The following is a 23,105-nucleotide window of genomic DNA, read 5'->3' as shown; positions in this document are numbered from 1 at the left end:
TTAACAATGTTGACTTTTATTTTATTTCTTTTGTCCCAGAATCAGCTGATTTTGGCATCAATGCCTATAATTCAATCATACGAGTCTATGATAACACACTAAAGTTCAGATCTCAATTGTTTGGAAAACGGCCGAAAAAAACTCATTTTTCTTAAAGCGTTAGTAATGCTTTTAGTCATAAAACATCAATTTTCGAACGTTAATATAAAAACTGAGACCTGATCTTTTGACAGAAGTCTTATATAACTTGTTTCCAGACATATGCAAAAATTGGCTCTTTCCAAGACAAAAAAGTTGTCAATACGGTCAATATGTGAGAGTGCAGCTTTAAAACCAATAAACTGGCATTGGTTAAAATATCAAGCGGAAACAAAATAAAACTGCAAGCTGTGTGTGCTGTCACGAGTGTCGCTTGAATGTTTTATATTGTTCATTTTATCATGCTACCATTACAAACTATCAAAGTTGATCTAACTAACGGCTTGTGACATAACACACTATCAAAGTTGGTCGATAGATAACTATTTATTTCTTCATTTGAAGAAGAGACTGAACAAAACATCATTTATATATATACATCAATATCACCCATTAAAGAAGAGTAAATCTAGCTCGTGGCAACAAGTGGAATTAACACTTTGTGACTCGCTCCCTTCTCGCTCATATATACACATGAATCTATATTTATGCATATTGATAGAAAGAATAGACACGTCGGAATACATTTCCTCATTACCATGTGAGACCAGCGCTTAAGGAAATAATTTGTCCTCACAATGACCGTAAGGCATTTGCACTAAAGCAATTAGACGACGGTCAGTCAGATTAGAGCTATTTACCCTTCCTATTGACACAAGTGATTAGACTGAATGCGAGATCGGGACCAGGCAAAGACTGGCCAGAAAAGACGCAATCAGAGCGTTTTCCCAGATACGTTTTTCATCTAACCTATTGATTTGTTGTCACTTTATTATCAAAAACACGCAAAGGTCCAGGGACATATAAAGGATATTAAATGGCTATGGCTATTGCGGTAGATGAAAGATGTCCACGGCAGGGTGTTATTAGGATTGTCTACGTTCTAGTCTCAGATGTATTGACAGGTTTAGCCTGGTTTATCCTTTAGAAGTATTTTTTATACTTGCATTTGCGTATACATGTTTATTCCACTTTTTCTATCTCAAAGAGAAGCATTACAGCGATTTCTATATACATGTACTACTTAAAGATGCACTCTTACTCCCAAATAGAATTACATCAATTAATATAATTGTTTTAATATACAAAAAAGGATGAATAAATGTCAAAACCAATGGTTCTTATGAGGGAAACCGAGTTTAATTTGAAAGAGAGGTGCAGAAAACACGGTATTTCTAACATATGAAATGATAGTAGATCAGAGTAAATCTTTAAGCATTCACCAATCATTTAATATTTTTGCGTTTTCAGATAGTAAATACATGGTCCTAATATTGTTATTAGTAATTAATATTTTCCAAATGTGCATTGTTTAGTAAGTAGTTTCAGGTTAACCACTCAAAAATTATGTTTGTTATATATGTGTTTGTATTGATTTTTTAATATTAAAGAGTGTCACTTAAAAGAGTTATAAGGATCACCACACGCTAATATAGCACGCCTTGACTTTTGTAGAAAACAATGCTAATTAGTCCTTTACACCCGAAATTGTGACTGATAATAATTAAGACAAATGATAACACGATGACAACCAACTTAACACCTATGAAACTTCAACGTTTGCTTAATTTCCAGTCAAGTGCACGTCTCATAAAAATGCAGTTCCTTCTTTTTGATGCGTCGTACTAGGATATTGGTATATTATTTTGTGCCATTTTAGAAGGTTATTTCACGAGATACAACAAAGCATATTCTCCAGCAATGACTGTTTTACAACGTTTGAAGCGTATACTCTGGAACAGTTGTTTAATTGGAAACAAACAAGCAACATAAATTAGTAAACTATGATTAGAAAACATACTTTGATAAACTACCGGAGCCAGTCAAAACCTAATCAAGAATTTTAACATAATAGCATAAAGATCAAAATATCGGAAAACACACGGAAAAGGAAACAATAAACATTCAAGATATGGAACGAATGCCACCAATTTCTGCAGATCTATTATTACCATCGCGGCTAGACGTTACGCAGATTATGCATAAGCACAGGTGGAACAGTTGAGTTCTTAAATCTTAAACGGATTTTCTTACGTTTAATTGTGTCAGTCAATTTTTGTACTTTGAGAAAATACTTGGTTTGGGTATGTACTGTTCTAAATTCTTGATAGTTTACGCCAGCACAATTGCTCATGTCATTTTCAACGTCATTAAAAACATGTTGACACGATTGACTGAAATTTTCGTAATTGATTGATGATCAAATTCCTTAATTTATCAAATACAATGTATCGTAATGCAAGTAATGGAAATATAAATTAAATGATGATGTTTTTATTTTATTTTCATCTACGTTTAATTTCGTGTCCGTTCGTCTGTTTGGTGTTTATTCAAATGTAAGTTTAATGACTTAAATGAAATTTCATATATTCGCAAAAAACACACATTTTCATTGGTAATCGTCTCGGCTTTATGAGTATTTTCTAAAAACATTAACAATGGATTGAAGTTTGTACAAACAAATCGGAAAAACACCGAGTGAACGTTAATTGTACCTTTCTTTCTATAATAAAACTGTTGACATATTCTTCCTTCACTGTCAATCATAGTTACCTCGCGCATGCGCAGAGGGCAGAGTGATCTATAGACGACTGTACCAAATCATGTAGACCGACAAATTTCTCTCTATGAAAATAAATATTTGTATTCAGCGTCAAATCTGCTCTACATAATATGGCGCTTCAGTAAATGGGCAGTATATTCTCGATAGCCATTGGCCCACAAATATGTGCGGACACAGAGTGTGCTTCGTAGTTTCCCGATTTGGACGATAGAAACGCAAAGACATCCGAGTTTGCGATGCTAATATCAAGTCAAATTTAGTTATGGCACAGTAATGTTTTCCTCCCTCCGCTGTCTTTTAGTTTTATTTTCTTAGCAGAAATCAATGGCCGTATCTAGACGGGGAACGATAGTATATGAGAAGCCATTTCCGAAGGTAAATGCCAATTACTTGATTCCCTCTATATATTTCTTCCTTGATATAGGCCGCTAAATTGGTCTGTATTGGGCATAATAAACAAGACTCTAGGCAAGAAAGACCCGACGCGTCTGCATCCGAAGACATCGATTGATCCTTTGCCTACTTAAGAAATCCGGCAATCGCACGTAAATAATTCACCAATTTCTTCTTAAACTCCTAACCACTGTATCGATTTAGAGGGTGCAAGAAAAGCCTAAGACTTTGTCACAAGATATGGCAACATTGAGCTCCGCAAATGAGTCAGTTGGTGATGGATGATAGCGCGCAAAGCGAGGCAAAATCGTCCGTTAAATTATAATCAAATTGTAAAGTGGTAGTTTTACGCGAACCCTGGTCGGTACCAGGTAGCGTGATTGTGTGGTTGACTCAATGAAATGAAATTGGAAAAAAGCAGGAGAGTTCTCCCCTAGTCTCCCAGAGGAAAAACAGAAATTGAATAGAGGCTACAACTACGACCAAACATGTTAGCTAATGGATCGTGGTCTCTGATGGGGTCAGAATATCACACGTATTCCATCGCGCTTGCAAGACGGAAAACATATATTAAATGACAGGGCAAAGCAGATTATAAGCTCACAATGCAACACTCCATTAAGCCAAATGCAAATATGACATAACAAGAATATAATATTCAGCAACATTATATGTTGATGCGGTGGCGTAAATTTAATTGGAACATTTCTATTGTTTAAGAGCATCTGACCACAGACCTGTTCAAGATGAAAGATACCGTACGGATCGTGGCTTATCCCGAGGCTTATCCTTTGACAGCACATTTGTCCGAGCGCGAACTATTTTTGATTTGTGGGTAATTTCAAGAGAAAAATGAGGAAGTGGATTTGATATAGTTTAAACACATTTTAAAAAAATAAACAAACATAGCATACGACGTACTTCTGGTTCCAATATCACAAAATAATCAAGTAAAATTTCAATCTAAACGTATGCTTCAAAATCTTGTATGTTTTTTTTTATACTTTTTGAAAATGTATTTTCTCTTTGAATGTGTTGATAAAAAGATGTTATCAAAGAAAACTTATTCTAGAGCGAAATATATACTTGAGTAATTGTTTAAAAAACAAAGAATTTGTCTCAAGTACAATTTTGGCTGCAAAATATTTTCCATTGGAATCTTGACTTAAGACGTTAATCAAGAAATTCTATGAATGTGCTTTAAAAAGGTGTAAAAAACATATATGATTTTTAATAAAGTTTGCCGCTATGTGAAAAAACGAATTGAGATTGAGATTTGGCTATTTTCGTGAAACTGGGTCCAGACTGAATATGAGGACAACCATGACATTGGGAAGCAAGGTCTGACATAAGCAGGCGGGAATAGACTCACACATATCATTACAGCTTTGCCGGGGGATAAAGAACACCGATGCTCATTAACAACTAAATTATTATTGTGACCTATAGTATTTACATTATTAGAAAAACTGCTGTATAAATGGACCAAAACTGTAAACCATGCAGCCAACGTTCGGTTAATGAAAAAGTTCAGATATTATATCTGGGCCAGTATTCTTAAAACATCTGAAGTCACTTTAATTAGTTAAGTAACTCACTTATCATACGATGTAATCGCTTTATAATATCTGAAATACTTTATTGTCATTGATTTGATTCCAAATTTTACAAAAACAGTTATACTTTTCTTTTAATTTGACTACGAAAATGTTAGAAAATTGATTTAAGTATAGAAATTACTTAAGATGTCTTATGAATACCGCCTGTTGTCTGCATCATGACAAACTTGACTGTTAGGAACGCAATATTGCTCCATTTCAACATAGGAGAAATGAATTACCCGAACGTATCTAATGCATTTAATGAATAATCTATTAATTTAATATCGATTATCAGCGCTAAATAAAGAGTTGGTTTTTAAGACTTCATAGTGATTTATTATCCATACACATGAAAATAACATTTATCTCCATTTTTTATCGTTCAAGTATTCATTTAATATCATTATTTTATTATTAATACTATGGAACCTTTTACATATACACTCATTTAGGTCCAGACCTAGCGGGTTAAGATATTACAAGTAGACACGTACTACATGCTCGACTCGAAATGAAACACGATGATACCGAACGAAATTATTTATGATTGTTAAACGCACGCACACACAAGTCTACCATCGGATTGTTCAGTCTGCGATGTTCTTAGAATCTCTATTAGTTACAGACCCTATAAAACATCCATGTCCGGGGTCCCGTTTTCATAGTCGATTTTAAATTTTAATATTTAAGTGCCATCTTTTCGTTATTTTGCAACATATTTCAACTGTCACAAACAAAAACATTAAAGTGAAAATTTAAATAAAGAAAATAAATAATTTAGAATGTTTGACATTTGCGACATTAACACAGATTTAAGATTATTGACGTTATGACTAAGACCCTTCAATGGCATGGGGCCCTGGCCCTAATATCACACACATTCTTAAGTCAATTCTCAATCTCAGTCTTAATTTTTTTTGACCAGAGAACCGCATAGGATAAAATTTTTTTGTATCTTTAACTCTTTTTGAAAGCACATTAGCTCATAGATTATGTGATGTATAAACTTAAATGGTCAATATTTTTATATAAAATGATTCTAGAATCAAAAGTGTACTTGTGCCCTATTTATTAATTTTGAGTTATTACTCCAGTACATTTTGTGCTCTAGAAATAATATCGCAGTGCTGTTTATTAATTTACTGCACACGCGAATGCGCTATTAAAACAGTAAATTATTAACGATTGGAATCCTGTCATGCTGTAATGTGTCAAAAGGAATAAAGTTGAGAAATGCCTTCAGTATTTTCGTGATGTTGGGACTGAGGTTAATGCTAATGCTATGGAAATGTATACTTAAGCTTATATACACAACTGGAACTTAGCTGTTTATGAATGTAATTAGTTTAAACATACTTTATTTCACAATTGTTAAGAAACTTAGATTAACTTAAACTAAGTCACTTCCGTTGACACGATGTTGCGCGAGAGTGTTGTGGGGAAAACTAAAGTTCCCGGAAACATCCTACGTGTCCGGCCTTGTTACCACCAACCGAACTCACACGCTAAACCAGGGATCGAACCATTGGCGCCTTAGTCAGTAGTTCTGGTATACACTTAGCTATGATAAGAAATGATTACTTTTTGTTTAGTTAATGTCAGTATGTATTGGTACATGTATATACTGCAAGCCAAAACGACCATTCTTAAATTGTTTTATCAACATCCGAGGACGGTCAAATGCCATAAAAATAACAAATCTCATTTCATAAAATCATATGAAAAATAATAATCTACTATTTCATCAGTGCCGGTGAATTTATGATTCTGTTTAATCTTCCATTTGATTAAAAAACAATCATCATTGCTTTTAAATGTTAAATAATTGATAGCATTGCGTTTTATCAGTAGATATATTATGTCCAAAAGGAAGGTAACCATATACGAAAACAGTGAAAATGACAAGGGCAAGCCCGGTAACACAACAATTAAAGTGATCCTCGTATTTAAAATCAATGCTTAAATATGAAAAACAAACATGATTGTTTGGAAAACCTTGAACTACTTACTAAATAATGCATTCATGGAAAATATTAAGTACTGATAACAACATTGTAACCGTGTTATTGATAGCTGAAATCGCACAAATATTGAATGACTGGTTGGTCCTAAAATATTTACAGTGATCAACTATCGTCTCATAAGGTAGAAGTACAATGTTTTCTACACCTTTCTTTCAAATTAAACACGGTATCATTCAAACAAACCATTGCTTTCGATATTTATTCATCCTTTTCGATAAATTAAAACAATTGTATTAATTGCGGTACATCTTATTCGGGAGTAAGATCTTCAACAAAGCCTATCAAACAATCAATGTTATGTTCCTCCATTTTGTTATCTTTCAAGTATCCATTTAATATCATTATCATATTCATAATACAATCAAAGCCACAATTGATATCGGCATATCCGTCAATCGTTAGAATTGTACCAGGCTATATGATGAATTGATATTGTTTCACGAAATACACACCGAGATCAGCGATGTTTTTTTTTTATTTTAAAAAGTAGTCCCGTGCTTTAACCATGTTCGATTGTTCAGCCTTAACCTCATTGCGCAAACCTTCTATGAATGAAGTGAATATGAGACGTTTTATTATTTGCAGTGTATTATGTATTCAAAGTACACCCCTGTGTATATGGTCAACCATGTGCACACTGGCAGGTTTGCGGAATATAAAACACCGTTTAAGGCGTTTTTCTTCAATGCTTTCTGGGAAGAAAAAAACACGCATAACATAATATGAATTCTGCGCGACACAAACTTTAATTAAATTTTTCCTTTTAGAACTAAATGCTACAGATTTTAATTAGTTTTACTGAATAGAGATATTCATTCCTTGTGCTTATGCAATTACGTTTCTTAAAACAATCCCAGAATCAATAAGCGTGTGGCTTTAAAAGAAGAGACTGTTAAGTTTATTTGTGTGTTCGTAGAAAGTTAAGAGTTCCAACACTTTCTTGGAATAAATCTGATTTTTGCATCACTTCACGAATCTCCATATTTCCATTTGAAAATGAACACTAATTTATTATAAACGCTGTGGAGTTTTCCTCTTTTTATACAAAACAGAGGTGATAATATGCAGGATATCTCTATTCTCAACAATAATATATAGCGTTTTTCTATTCTGAATAATGTATTTATCTCTTCTTGATTTGAATCATAGTTACAAGAAGTCCCAGAAATTATTTTGGTAAAACGTATCACCGTAACATGCTGCTCGGAGGCACTTACAAACATGCCGACCATTTTCATGATTCAAACCTTTCTTTATAAAGCCTCTGTACTGATAGGAAATAATAAAAAATCACTTACTTGTATATTTAATACCCCTCGCGTTTATGAATGATACAACGGAAAGTTTACAAAATATTTTGTTCTGTTATTCAAATTACACACCGAAACTATAAATTGTAAAAAAGACACACAAACCTTTCGTCTGGGAAGCGCCGGAAGTGTATCCATGCCAAACGAAGGTGATTAATACATTTAGAGATGTTCCAGACAATACCAGTCTTTCTGAAATTTCTCAATTTGTGTCACAATTTTCACCAAACCCGCTGAATTGATCACGCCGAGATGAGAGAAAATAATACAGCTATTTCTGTTATTTTCCTTCTGAATAATTAATACACCCTGTACTCCCATACACAGGCATAAAGCTCAGAAGTGGCAGGCATCATTTAACAGACGGGAAGGTCCACCAAGGCATCTATACACACACTTTACGAAACGCGGTGTACCGAGAGTTACAGAAGCTGAACAAATGACGGATGATCGCAACTCGCAGCAACATTGCTGACGGCGTCACGGCCAAGTCCTGGCGGGGAGGGCTGCGCGCTGGATATCCAATATTAGACTGCTAGCTTGTTCAATAACGACAAACAGGCAACATCGCCTTAAATATTTGTAGGGAGATGGACGGTAATCCTGCCACTTTTTCTGTCTAAAGATACGATCGTCTTTTTATGCCCATTTATTTTTATTGGTGGATGAATGCATACAGCACGACGTTTATTAAAAAAAATGCTACTGCGGCTTTTGACCGGAAATTAGTAAATAATTTATCGTTGTCGCATATTCGTATTTTCACAAAGAGTGAAATTATATAAATATCTACTGGTATAAACCACAACAAGCGATTATAAAGAGAATTACGTGTTGTACACAATTTATTTTCACCATATTAATCAATAAGAATGCTACTCCATAACCAACGAAACTTGAATAAATAAGATTATCTAATTTTAGGTCAAGTGCAAATATACGTTTTTGGAAAGCTTAAATGACTATATTTGTATTGTAACATAACTTCACGCTGTCTATGTCGACGCGTAATGGCCTAAAATACCTAAATGAACGCTCGTATTGGCCTCAATTGTTTATTGTCATCAACAGCATGTCTCATGTTTATCCATATAGAGTCACTCATGCCGCTATATATAAGTTGTTTACTCCGAGCCACATACATGTTAACATTCCCAGTTATCCTGGCTGATACAGGATGTTTGAGATATTATTACGAAACAATAGCTGTGAAGTAAAACTGTTATAAAACAATGCTTATAAAACCAAATGTGCATAAACAATCTGCTCTTATGGCGAACATGGTACCATATAAGACAATTGTTTTTGACTATGCGAGGGTATTGCCCGGAGGATAGACAGGAGGATTTTTTTCTGTTTTTAAATCTTAAACGTAGTAATGCTCAACTAAAGACTTTTAGCTGTGTATAGTTACAGACTGTGACTAATAACTTAAGTAGTGTATATGGAAGACGCTTTTAGACTTCATTTCATGTTATTGACACTGTCTCATGTTCTGCCATTATTCTACAGTTTGGGGACATACTGAAGTGTTTGTAAACATTTGACTGAATGGACCAAATATTTAAGCCAAAGATATACATTTGACTGAACGTACCGAATCTTTAAGCCAAAGATCTACATTTGACTGAATGGACCGATTTGTTTTTTAATAGAACAATCCCACAAATGCATGACATAGCGCAATATGAACACTTATATCACTACGAATGCTTTAGTGAGAAAGTAAGACACAATGATTTTTTCTCTACTCAACACAATTAATACTGCTTTTGTCAATGCATTTCATATTCTTAAACTGATCGTTTTCCTTTGTTTCCTTTATTTTGACTCGCTGAACAATTTATTTTCTGCAGTAGTAATCGAGTTTGTGTGTTGTTTCTTGAAATTTCTGGCTCGAAAGTTTCATCATGGGGTAAAGCAAGAAGGTTCATTACTTGCAGACAAATTATTTCTCCCATGCAAACCGAATTGTGCATCCCCATAAAGGAAACATTAAATAATTTTCCTAGAACAAACACAAGCTGTCTGGCAGAGAATTTATATGACCAAATACATAAACTAAGAGATACGGGAACAGCAAATAATAACTCGCGTGCTGGGATTTCCTGAGAATTGATGTTACAAGACGAAGTTTAAAGTTCAAGCCGTGTTTAACAGGCTGCATAAACTTCAAGGTCTGTAGAACACTATACTTAAGCTAAATTTGGTTCTGTACAGCCGCATCCTATAATAATGTATTGATTCAAGAATGTAAACACTATGTACAATATGTTTTTACATATAATATGAACAACTACAGGAACAAGCTCAGTAGTCAGACACAGTATTGTAAACCGTGCTTAGACGAACTAGGTCCCTGACCAAAGGTGTTGAACGAGATACACAAAACATTTACACTGTATATACAGACCATATATTTAATATCTAGCGTTTTAAGTGAGAGAAGGGATTACCGAGGTCATTACAACACGCATTCACTGGAACAATTCACTGGGGGTTTATTCAAATTGACCCGACTACTACCCATAGTACGCCTCGCGCCAGGCGTAAAGGGAGCTAATGTATGTATCGGTGACCAGGCAAGAGCGCTACTGTATATATTGGTTACCATACAAGGGAGCTACTGTATCGATTACTGTGCTCATTTAGGCTTCTCAACAATAAGCGTTTGGAAAACTTTGAGGCCGCGGATTTTAACGCATCGATACAGGCCGAAAACACCAACACTTATTGCTACCAGAATTATGAGTTCATGCCTAAGACTTTTTCCAACACATTGTAAGATGTGCTTGTCACAAACACTGAACAGATACTCATGGTTAGCGTGCACAATACTTTATGCGTCTCTATGGCAGTTGCAGCTGCTCATTTACGCAAAAGTCTAACTTATATATACGCTATATTTGATAATGTAAGAGACCAGTTCAACGACGTGTTCTCATTAGCGCAATGTCAAGGATCGTCTGCTGCTAATGATCTAATGTGTTTGTACGTTAGCTGTTCTGAGTGTGAAGGAACTTTGTCAAGTATACTATGTACTCCATAGAACAGATCTTCTTGTTCTACATGGCATTATTAACTATTTCACAAATACAAATAAGAAGTTATTTACTGCATTTGTGGACTTTACCAAGGCATCCGATTATGTTGTACGGGATATTTTATGGTATAAACTTATTAAACTTGGGGTAAGAGGTAAAATGTTAGATACTATACGTTCAATGTACAGGAATGTTAAGTCTATAGTAAAATATGACAATGTTTTAAGTGATAGTTTTACATGTTTGTTATGTGTTCGTCAAGGAGAATCCTTATCTCCATTTTTATTTCCTATGTATCTAAATGATATAGAAGAGTATTTCATGACTAATAACCATCAGGGTATAGATTTAGACGCATGCTCTGTTTGGTATAATAGCTTGACACAGTCTTTAAAAAATAAGTTACAAACTTGTCAAAATAAAATAATGAGATTTGTACTTGACTTAGATTCCAGAGCCCATATTGACCCATCCCACTTTAAGTCCCTTAGCTGGTTACCGGTCCACAGAAGAGTTGAACAGATAATGTTGTGTCATGTTTTTAAGATAAAAAATGGCCTGTCTCCGGATTACATGGGTGAACACTTTATTTCGCAAGATTCCGTACATAATTATAGTACAAGACTTAGTCAAAAGGGTGGGTATTGTCTACCTAAAGTCAAAAGTCATGGTTCTAAGTCCTTTGCTTTCTCTGGAATTAAACTATGGAATGATTTACCTGTAGAGTTAACGGAGATCAACAGGTTACAAAGTTTTAAGGTTGCCATCAAAAGGCATCTTATGAACAGTATTTAAAATTGTTTTTACCTATTTCGGCTCAGGATTTTAAATTGTTTGCTAATATCTTTTTACAATTTTAGAAATGTGTTTTAAATCCTAGCTGCAAACAGGAGTGTCACTAAATCAAGATTTGACTGTGATATACATTTTTATGACTCAATAGTACTTTTACACATGATTATATTTAGGTCCGCCTCTCTGTGTCATGCCGCCAATACAAAGGACCACAATGGAAATAAGGGCTTGCCCTTTTTTGTGTTATCCTTGGTGTTGGTGTGTATGTCATAGTTTTCTCGTATGTGATATAGTATTTAATAATGCTCATTATTTTATCCTATGTTATGTTGTTAACTATGTATATGCTTCCTATGCCGAAATAAATCTATCTATCTATCTATGTGTTTAAACTATTTATATTATTGTATGCTGATGATATTGTTTTGTTGTTAGAATCAGAGGCTGGTTTACAAGAAGGTCTTTTATTACTAGAGAGATATTGTGATAGATGGAAGTTAAATGTTAACTCACAAAAGACAAAGGTCATGATATTAAGGAAAGGCGGTAGATTAATGAGGAATTTAAAATTTTGGTATAAAGGCCAGGAATTAGAAATTGTTGACAAGTTTACATATCTTGGAATTGTATTTACACCAGGGGGTTCCTTTACTAGTACTTTTGAAACATTGTCAGGACAGGCTATGAAGGTTATATATAAATTTAGACAGTGCTTATTCAAATTTCCGACGTTGTCTGTGAAGCATAGATTATATATTTTTGATAAACTTATATATCCAGTTTTAAGTTACGGCTCTGAAGTGTGGGGTCTTTTTAATAGTCAGCAAATAGAAAGAGTACATTTAAATTTAAAAGAAATATTAGGAGTAAGAAAACAAACTCAAAATAATTTTGTTTATGGTGAACTAGGTAGGACTTCATTGTTTAGTAAACGTTCTGTAAATGTGATTAGATATTGGCTTAAAATAGTAAATATGTAAACCATAAAATATGTCAGAATTGTATATGATAAAATGTATTTAGAAGTAGATAGAAATCCAAATAATAGATCATGTATATATATGTTAAGAGAATTATTACAGAGGCTTGGATTCAATGATGTATGGTTAAAACAAGGAGTTGGGGATATATTTATTTATTTTTAAATGTTTTTAAGCAAAGAGTTACTGATATTTTTAAACAGAGATGGAGCTCAGAATTAACAGGGTCTACCAGAGCTAGAACCTATGTACTTTTTGCAGATTTCAACATAACAACATATTTAAAGGATGTTAACATTTATAAGTATAGAATTGCATTGTCAAGATTAAGGATGTCTGCACACAGATTACAGGTAGAGGCTGGTAGATGGCATAAACCAGCTGCTATACCTTATTCGGAAAGAAAATGTCATTTATGTGATTCACTGGAAGATGAATATCATTTTGTTCTTGAATGTAAATTGTATACTGATATAAGAAAAGCTTACATAGATAAATATTGTTATGCAAGACCTAATATGCTTAAATTTATAGAATTATTCACCTCTCAAAATACTAATATAAATAGAAAATTATCTATGTTTGTTTTCAAAGCTTTCGAGTTGAGAAATGCCTACTATAGTTATTACGAATAATATTGGGTTATTCCTCTCGCTGTGTTTATGTTGTTCTATGGAACTGTGATTGTTAAACCAATTTGTAACTGTATGATTGGATGATTGAGTGACCATTGACTATGTTATAAACATTAACGTATTTTATTGATTGTGTACGCATGGGCGTATTGCCTATTGTATTCTGAAATAAACTCTAACTCTATTCGCAAATATACTATACAAATAAATAAAAGGCAATGTTTCAAATTGAAAAAAATGAATGTTTTAATTTTATTTCAGGACGTTAAGAAACACTGATGAACGGTAAAGCTCATTGCTTATCCGGTTTTGGAAACGTAATGTCTTCTTAATGACAGCAAAATACAATCAAATTCCCCACTCTACTACTTAACTCAATACACTATTGTAAATACACTTTCTTAAGAATCAATGCAGTTGATCTGGTAGCATCTCCAAATTAAAATACGCATCATGCAATCAACAACAAAAACAACAAGCTTGGGCATTGACGATAATACATCGCTACAGCATGACATAGAACACAGTAAAATAAGCTGTTGCATTCAATCATTAATGTTGGTAGATACATACTAATACCATCACACACTCTATATCTATCATATTTCTTAAAGTGACACTCTTATTCAAAATCAATACATACACATGTAAAACAAACATAAATTTTGAGTTATCTTTAACTACTTCCTAAATGATGCATTTATGGAAATACTTATTACTGATAACAAGATTGTAACCGTGTATTAAATAGCTGACCTCGCACAATGTTAAATGATTGGTGAGTGCTAAAGGATTTACAGCTATCATTTATCAGCTATAGTATCATACCGTAGAAATACCGTGCTTTCTGCATCTTTCTTTCAAATTAAACTTGTTTCGATATATTAAAACAATTTTATTAATTGTGGAAAATCTCATATGGGAGTAAGAGTGCATCTTTATATAACTCACTTCGCCTCTTACTTCTACCAGTTCCATCTACCAGTTCCATCAAGAATGTTTAAGCAGACCTATTTTTACACATTAACTTCTTTAACTAGTTTAACCTACATGACAATGTTATATGTACAGGTATTTTAAATGTTTTCGTCTAGATGTGTTAAGAATATTCTAGAATGTTTTATTTATTCTATGTATAGAGGGTTTAGATTGGCAAGATATTTATAGAATTTGCGAGAAAGTTAAAAATATACTGGAAAATTTCCCTTTTGTAAACTTCGCTGATCTGGTGTCTTGGTAAAGTTTATGACCCATCTTCATAAAAAACACCAATGCTCGAATATACTAACATTTTTGATTAAAAGTCTTTGATTTAATTGCATTATTTTGTGAGTAATTCTGAAAGTATTTTTATGAGTTGTCTTTAGCGTACTATTTATATTTAAATCAAAGTCTATGGACATTAAAAATACCAAGATCATTGAAGATATTTGGTGAAGTCTATGACGTTATTCTTAATTTCTAAGTATTGAAACTATCTTGTTAATTACTTGAAATTATGAATTTGTAAAACCGTTAGTATTGTTGTTTAAAGGTGGTAACTGGTTCATGTTTCTCTGTTGCGTTTGGTGGTCGCAACAATAAGTTGGACAAATGTAAAAAGAACTATTTTCGACCGACCGACCAACAAACACTAAATCTACTTAGAATACAACCAACATTTTCAGCCAATGGAATTGCAGATACGGAAGCATTAATGGAACTATACACCAGATTGGCACCAAGAAAATTATTTCTGTAACGAATCTCAGGACCTTTATTTAATAAAACGTTTTACTCTTTGATATCATAATGGTAAAAAAATACCAAAATGTAAAAAAAAATCGAGTCGGATACCGGGTTCGTACCGGTGTCGCAAAATTGCAGTAAAGTGTTGTATCCGCTTTGCTACGAAGGTTAACCCCGAAATATTTAAGCTATAAGTTGGTAATATCAAGTGATAACATCAACTAGCCAATCACGCATAAAAATGAATTCTACTAGGCATACATACCTAGTAATCTTTTTAATGGGAAAAATACGAACAAACTGCGAAAAATAAATTAAGTGTAAACTATGTGATACTTCAGTTAGTTAGTTCCAGTGCATTGTACACATCCATACCAATTTTATGTCAGTTTTCGACAATTTTCTTCTTTTTTTCGCTATTTCATCATACGGAGTACAGCCTCTTTCAGTACTAGGCTTTATCATTAAGAATTAAAACGTTCGCGGATGTTTAAAGGTCCGCCTTCTGTCACTCAGCCGATACATATTCCCTGTGTCAGTTATTGAGTTGACAATGTGACAGCCAATGAGGTAGTATTCTAAGAAAGTTAGGTGACCAGAAGTTATATTAAAACCACGCTCACTCCGCCCGTTCTTAATCATTAAAATATTACTTCGTGTAATCTAACCGTTACATGGGTCGTGGTAGGGGAATCAAAAACTATTTTAAGTCTAGAATTAGGAGTTAAACTATTTGTGTTTGTGAATTCCGTCCTTCAGTGGGTTTGTATAGTTGTAGGTACCATTAAACTAGACATATTCCAGTCTTTTACCATTGAGCGTGTACACACCCTACCCTTGGTAGAGTTCTATGCCCGCTGAATCATCCTATTTACATTGCAAATGTTACGGACGTATTAATTTGATTTATATTGAAATCTACTGCCTACGTAATGCAGTTGAGTCTCTACTACGCTGGTAATTTTTCTCTTTCCTCGTAACACCACATTGAAAAGAATATGAGCTTATTTCTAGGAAAATCTTAAATATCACAGAATGATTAATATGAACCCTATATCCAACACCAGAAAAGGTCGATCGCCATATTCAGTCATTTTGCTTAAACGGATGATTCCATTTTTCGTAATTTGCATTTTCAGTGTTGAGTCTGCGCACATCGTCTGATTATGTAAGAATTGTAGCAGGAACTATCATAAAAGTTATGTTTTTCTTGTAGCTTAGTCTTTCACCTTTCTGGCGCGCAAGAAAGTTTTGTAGCCGCTTGTCTCCTGAATATTTCATCGGAAAAAACGCATGGCATAGGACAATCAAAATGAAACAGGCCAACGGTGGGCCACGTTGTCAACTTGACCACCGTCAATCAAACCATTTACTAATATTATTAGGGAATTGCCACCTGACAGTTTTATTTTGCAACAATCTACTTTTCTCGCCACTTTAGTATCATAGCAACTGTTAGATTTTATATGTCGCAAGCCAGCAATATGCAATAAAACCTACCATATTACAGATTTGGGAGATGGACCTTCGTGGTGTGCATTCCGCATGATACTCGAATCAGTATTTGTTTAGACATATTTCATTCAAGAAATTTCAAATGACAACGTATACTTAAAAACAAATATTGAAGACTTTAATCGGAAGCTCAAAGCTCATAATGATCATTTTCTTTAGAACAAAAGAGTTATGTGTATAAGCTTGTTGTCTTATAAATTTCAAATAATGTGTTTGCTTGAAGAAACCTACTAAGTGTTTAAAATATGACAATAAATGTTCATGACAAATCAAGTCTTCACAGAAGCTGACATAATTCTTTATTGCCCTTATTGAAGATGACAGAAGTTAATGCTTCCTTCGTGACAATGTCTTCATAGTTTAGCTGTCTATTTCGAAAAAAACCACAACTTGCCAATGCTACCGCTATAGTGTTTATTGTACTAAAGTAACCATTACAGTGCCTTCTAACACTACACAAACAATGTGTATACTGATGTACATTCTGTATAATGTATTATGAAATAAACTAGACTATAATTAATGATAACAAGACCGAGGCATGTATCTACATATTATAACGGCAATGAATATGGCCATTTATAAGCCTTTTCTGCTTCTATACTTCATTACGTTTCGTTTTAGTTTCAGGATAACACAGCTCAAAACCTTAGACTTTCCGTGCGTTTTTTTTTAAATGTTTCTTTTAAAAAAACTTACATTTTTGTATCTGAGCGTTACATGTGAACTTCCCAATACACTTAAAGCTGCATTCTCACAGATTGACTGTTTAGACAATACACTTAAAGCTGCATTCCCGCAGATTGACGGTTTAGACAACTTTTTTATTTTTTAAATTTACGTTAGTATCTGGAAACCAGTGAAAAAAGACAAAAATCGGATTGCAGTGTTTTATATTTGCGTTCGAAAATGATGACTGTATTTGGCTAAAAGCGCTACCTACGCTTTAAGAAACAATGAGCTATTCGGCAGTTTTCCAAGCAATTGAGAGATATATATTGCGAGTTATCTTATTTGACTAAATTGAAGGCATTGATGTCAAAATCAGCTGATCCTGAAACAAGAATTTAAAGAAAAGTCAATACTGCCAATCTCTGAGAGTGCAGCTTTAACGTTTCACATAAAGTACGGAAAGTCGGTTAGATTCGTTCCAGATAGTTTTTCTTACATTGTTTTCTGTACTGTCAGAAATGGTAAAAATAGCAATACTGTACTCATCAATTTGGCGTAATACTATACTAATCTTATTGAGAACATTGAAGATAGATCGGCGCGCCCTTCCATGTAGTGTCAGGTAACCATAGCATTATTGTTGTTAGGGCCTAATACGGCTACTCGATACATTTTTGGCGTTTCGTCTATCTTTGCACAGACGTTACATTATTTCAGACAGACATTATTCTAAAATTCCCTAGACAGGATGACAACACAATAAAACTATAACCTCAATAATAAGCCGTTTTGGCATTAGCCACTTGCACGTTTACAGATCGATCCGTTCGCCGGAAACCAATGGAGGGTAATAAGCGACACTTTCTCCGAATTTCTTACATCCGGTTGTTTCTAAGGATAAAGGCGATATAGAAAAACATCGTTTCGAAGTTGAAAAATAGCGGTTAAGTCCCTAATTGGATGGCTTGCTCGGAAATCTTATGCAGTAATTGATAGGCGAACATTGCGAAATGCTATGACAGCAATCGATAGAATGTGGAAAATGATAATAAACTTACGCGGATTGCCGGGATGTCTTTGGTTCCGTTGGCCTGAAACGTAAGGATAAAGGATATTAATAAACATTGTGACTTCCTGTCTAAAGGGCAAAAGATCGTAAGCTGCAAATGTTACACAACTGATGTAGGTGTAAGCTTTATAACATTAAACATAACAGATCAGAGTAGAGCTTAACAGAACTGAACAGAACGAAATAGAACTTAGCAGAATAGAACAGAGCAGAACAGAACACAACACAGCTGAACAGAACATAACTGAACATCTGCACAAACTAAGCAGAATAGAACATAAAGTAACTATGCAGAACATAACTGAACAGAACAAAACACAGCTGAACAGAACACGCCATAGTTGAACAGAACTGAACAGAACAAAACACAACTGGTCAGAACAGAAAATAACTTAATCTTAGTGAGCATAACATAACAGAATCAGCTGAACAGAACAGAGCAGAACACAGCTGAACAAAACAGAGCTAAGCAAAACAGAACACAGCTGAACAGAGCAGAATAGAAAGGAACATCACTGAAGAAAACAGGAAGAACAGACAGTGTATTAGGACTTATTATTAATTAGCATTCTAAATATTGCCACAAGACCAGGTTTCTATGATGCTACAGACGACAGTCTTCAACAAGGGATGTAATTACAATGTGACGACCATTAAAAAGGAGTTCCATACGGGTACTTGTTTTATCTTGGCCCGTGGGCAAGATAAGAATTTCTAGCATGTTTTTTTGGGGGTGATCTACTTATCGGGGGTGGGAGAAATTTAATTACGGTACCTGGCCATACACAGATTTCATTTTTATGTTGTTACTGTTGTGAATTTTAAACCTCTATTTTACAAACTTTAAGGGGTGTTCAACTTGTAATGCCATGTATATAATTTATAGGTTTTATTGTAAGACATAAGCTTGCTGAAAATAACTAAAAGAACGTGACAAAAGAAAGTTTTATTTCGATTAAAGCAATGAAAACAATGGATGCATTGCACTTGGAGAATAGTTTAATATCCCAAGAGCATTGATAAAAATTGATTAGGAAACTTTAAGTGTAAGACAAATTGTAATAAAGTGTTATTTTTATACACAATAAACCCCTGTTTGTTCACAATAAAATCACTTATGAAAAACCATAGGGGTTCGGAAACGTGACTTTATTGCTTGTAAGCTAGTTTCGGAACATTAAGTTGAAGTTTAATAGAATGTAAGCCATGGGCTCGGTTGCGTTCAACAGTTCAAGTCAGATATTGGAGTTAATGGTGCCAATCTTTAGGATCGACAACTTCTGAATAGTTGAAAGGCATTGAGATGATGATTACACAACATTCACAATAACTTTGGGTAACAAATAACAGTCATTGTCATAAAACCTCTTCGATTACGCAAGTTTGCAGTAAATGACGTAACATCCAAGAAAAAGTGACTGCTAGAGAGCAGTAACAAATCTGCAAAAGGACCGAATTAAACGCGTCTAACCATAAGTATTGCAAGAAAAAATGCGTAAGCGTTTGGAGAGATATTTTTCTGTTTATAACTGTTAAACGCTGCAAAATTAGCAAACCCACGGGCATGCGTCATTCTTTTTTTTCATGCATGATGAAAATCGAGGAAAACATTTGTTCGAAATGCGTTTTTAGAATGGTCAACTTAGTTTTATTATGTTCTAATAACGATTTTGGGTCGGAACAAACGTCAAAAAGCTTTAAAAACCTTTACTTCATCATTTTAATAAATCATACAAGCGTGTTTTATGTGTACCCCGAGGTTGATATCACTTCTTAAGTCGATAAATCTAAACACTGAAATTTCTTACAATCGATTATTGTTTTGTATAGAAATGCCATGTTTGTTTCAATCGTACCATACATGACATTATATCACAGGTCAGATCTTTAAGAAAACAGGGATATTTCCAATATTAACATCACCAAGACCATTTAGAGTTTTCGCTCATGTCTCTGCTTATTGTATTGCCGTACATATTCTCATCTAATCGTCTTAAGCTTCCGCCAAAAACCACCGTTAAATTTCCATATAGTCAGTGTTTGATTTATTCAGGGGCTGTTCAGCGTTTCCCGCATGTATTCTGGCTAGTACAACGACATTCCGCGCCAAACACTAAGATATCGTATTAGTGATCTTCTTAACAAATGAAACTGCCTGCCGGCCTAATGGTTCACATAACCAAAAATAATCAAGAACTAGTTCGTTAAAGAGTATATATATAGTAAAAATTCATACAGCATAACTCAATAAAGGAACAACGGTAAAGGAACAAACGCAAGACATTGTATAATTGATCTTATAACGTTAATAGTGGGGTTATCCAATGGCAAAATATTTCCCGAACGATTTTACTTATGGCTCGTGACGTGGAAACATTAATGGTACAAGTAAATTGAATATGCCAATTTTATATTAATCAGTTCTACATTTTTTTTTGTTAATGACAATTAATTACACAAAGAATTTTGCATTTTTACAGAGACGGCGGATATGAACGGAAATTAAGAATAAACTGTATTATAAAAATGAGCCAAGCGTTCTGGTTTCATGGGCATTTTTGTCCTCAGTTTTTATCTTGCGGCAAACGGTCATAGAAAGTAATTAACATTGGAAAAAATAAACCGAATAGAAGTTGGAAGGAACATAATTCAATTAAGTTCTTTTGTAGCAAGAAACAAGGAAACCAGCAAGATATCTTACAAAGAGAAAAATTGCAGCGTTAGTGAGGATTGTCATTAATTATCACAGCCTCTAGACTGTTATGATTGATCTGGATTTGTCCCATCGAGGGCTTTCTAGATAACGCTCGCCTTTGTTACTTAATAAGTCTGTAGTCTATTTTCACGTGTATCCTAACGGCAGACGTGAATAAGCATTAGGTTTAATCATTAGTGTGATAAGAAAATAGAATCGATGGCTTTGCTTTTGAGCTGAAGTTCGATTTCCCGTCAGATTCACCACAGTGAAATTCCCGTGTAATGTTAGAGTGATTTAGAACCGCAATTACGTAAATTTCGTTGACAAATAGAATTGAGATGAAGTTTTCGAGTGATTTTCTTTGCTGGAGACATAGCGTGATTTATGTTTTATGACAGCTTTGGTAATAACAAATTAGCATCATGTCTTCAGACATCGTCATAAATGGCACGTTGTTTTACAAGGGAATTTTAGTACTCATAATTGGCAGGGTTTCAAAAAATAATCAATGGAACGTACATGAAGATATCGTCTGCGAAAATAAGTCTGGTGGAGGTATTTGCGTTCGTATATATTTAATTTAATAAAGACATATAAATGGAAATGACTCAGATACCACTTCAAAGTACTGAAATTAGTTTAGGCATGATTCCTCTCGCTTAATGAAAATTTCACTTATTCTTCCGCGGAACTCAACTGACGCTTCACAATATTTTACATAACTACTCATTTTCAACATTTTCAGCCTAAATAATAATAACGATTGCCACGATTTCTACGTTTGTTTTGACTATATTGGTCTGGGATGACAGCCATAAAATGCATAGATGAAGTCGGTAACCCCAATATTTATTAGATAAACAATAACAACATTGTTACTGTCGTTTCATGTTAGGTTTGTGAGTTGAGATTGAAACCCCAACGCTCATTACTAAATATTTCTGATTGATATTGATGTAATGTAGATTGTGGGAGTGTGTGTTTGATTGTGTGTCCGTGTGTCACAAGTCCTTTGATTCCTGTATCACGAAACAAGATCATATCTATTTGTTAAAAATCTTCATTCGAAGAAAATAATATTGCCTTCCTACGTAACATCTATGTCACCATTTATCACGTGGTATACATACACACTGACAGGGTAGAGTCTTAAGAAAAAGGTTTGTCCTTTTGTTCTGATGGTATTCATTACCTTTTTAATATTGCAAACATACAAACACGGCATTACAAAATACGCTATTTTGATAATATCCCTTAGCCATAGCAAACGCGGTTACAAAAAAGCATCACTTTACAGCATAACATCCTATCACTTTCCAACATACCACCACATCACTTTACAACATACCACCCAGTCACTTTACAGCATACAACCCCATCACTTTAAAGCATACCACCCCATCGCTTTACAGCATACCACCCCATCACTTTACAGCATACCAACACATCACTTTACAACATTCCACCCCATCACTTTACAGCATACCACCCCATAACTTTACAGCATACCACCCTATCATTTTACACCATACCACCCCATCGCTTTACAGCATACCACCCCATCACTTTACAGCATACCAACACATCACTTTACAACATTCCACCCCATCACTTTACAGCATACCACCCAATAACTTTACAGCATACAACCCCATCACTTTAAAGCATACCACCCAATAACTTTACAGCATACAACCCCATCACTTTAAAGCATACAACCCCATCGCTTTACAGCATACCACCCCATCACTTTACGGCATGTCAACACATCACTTTACAACATTCCACCCCATCACTTTACAGCATACCACCCCATCACATTACAGCATACCACCACATCCGTTTACAGCATACCACACCATCACTTTACAACATACCAC

The 23,105-nt window shown here is 34.2% G+C and overlaps 1 protein-coding gene and 1 pseudogene across 6 annotated transcripts in view; one reads left to right on the top strand and one right to left on the bottom strand.

Annotated features, from left to right (window-relative positions):
• Positions 1–23,105, bottom strand: part of LOC128234376 (muscarinic acetylcholine receptor M1-like) — a 327,690-nt gene that overhangs the window by 42,666 nt on the left and 261,919 nt on the right. For 5 of the 6 annotated variants that reach the window (XM_052948584.1, XM_052948583.1, XM_052948585.1 and 2 more), the window contains exon 4: positions 18,517–18,549. The gene's annotated coding sequence lies outside the window, so the exon portion shown is untranslated. Of the gene's footprint in view, positions 1–8,194; positions 8,495–18,516; positions 18,550–23,105 lie in introns of those variants that run through there. The other variant, XM_052948588.1, reaches the window with a different exon arrangement.
• Positions 12,612–13,543, top strand: LOC128234389 (uncharacterized; annotated as a pseudogene).

The sequence above is a fragment of the Mya arenaria genome, chromosome 5, assembly GCF_026914265.1.
Source record: "Mya arenaria isolate MELC-2E11 chromosome 5, ASM2691426v1".
NCBI lineage: Eukaryota > Metazoa > Mollusca > Bivalvia > Myida > Myidae > Mya > Mya arenaria.
Note: the sequence above shows the minus strand (reverse complement) of the source record. Positions and strands in the feature narration are given on the sequence as shown.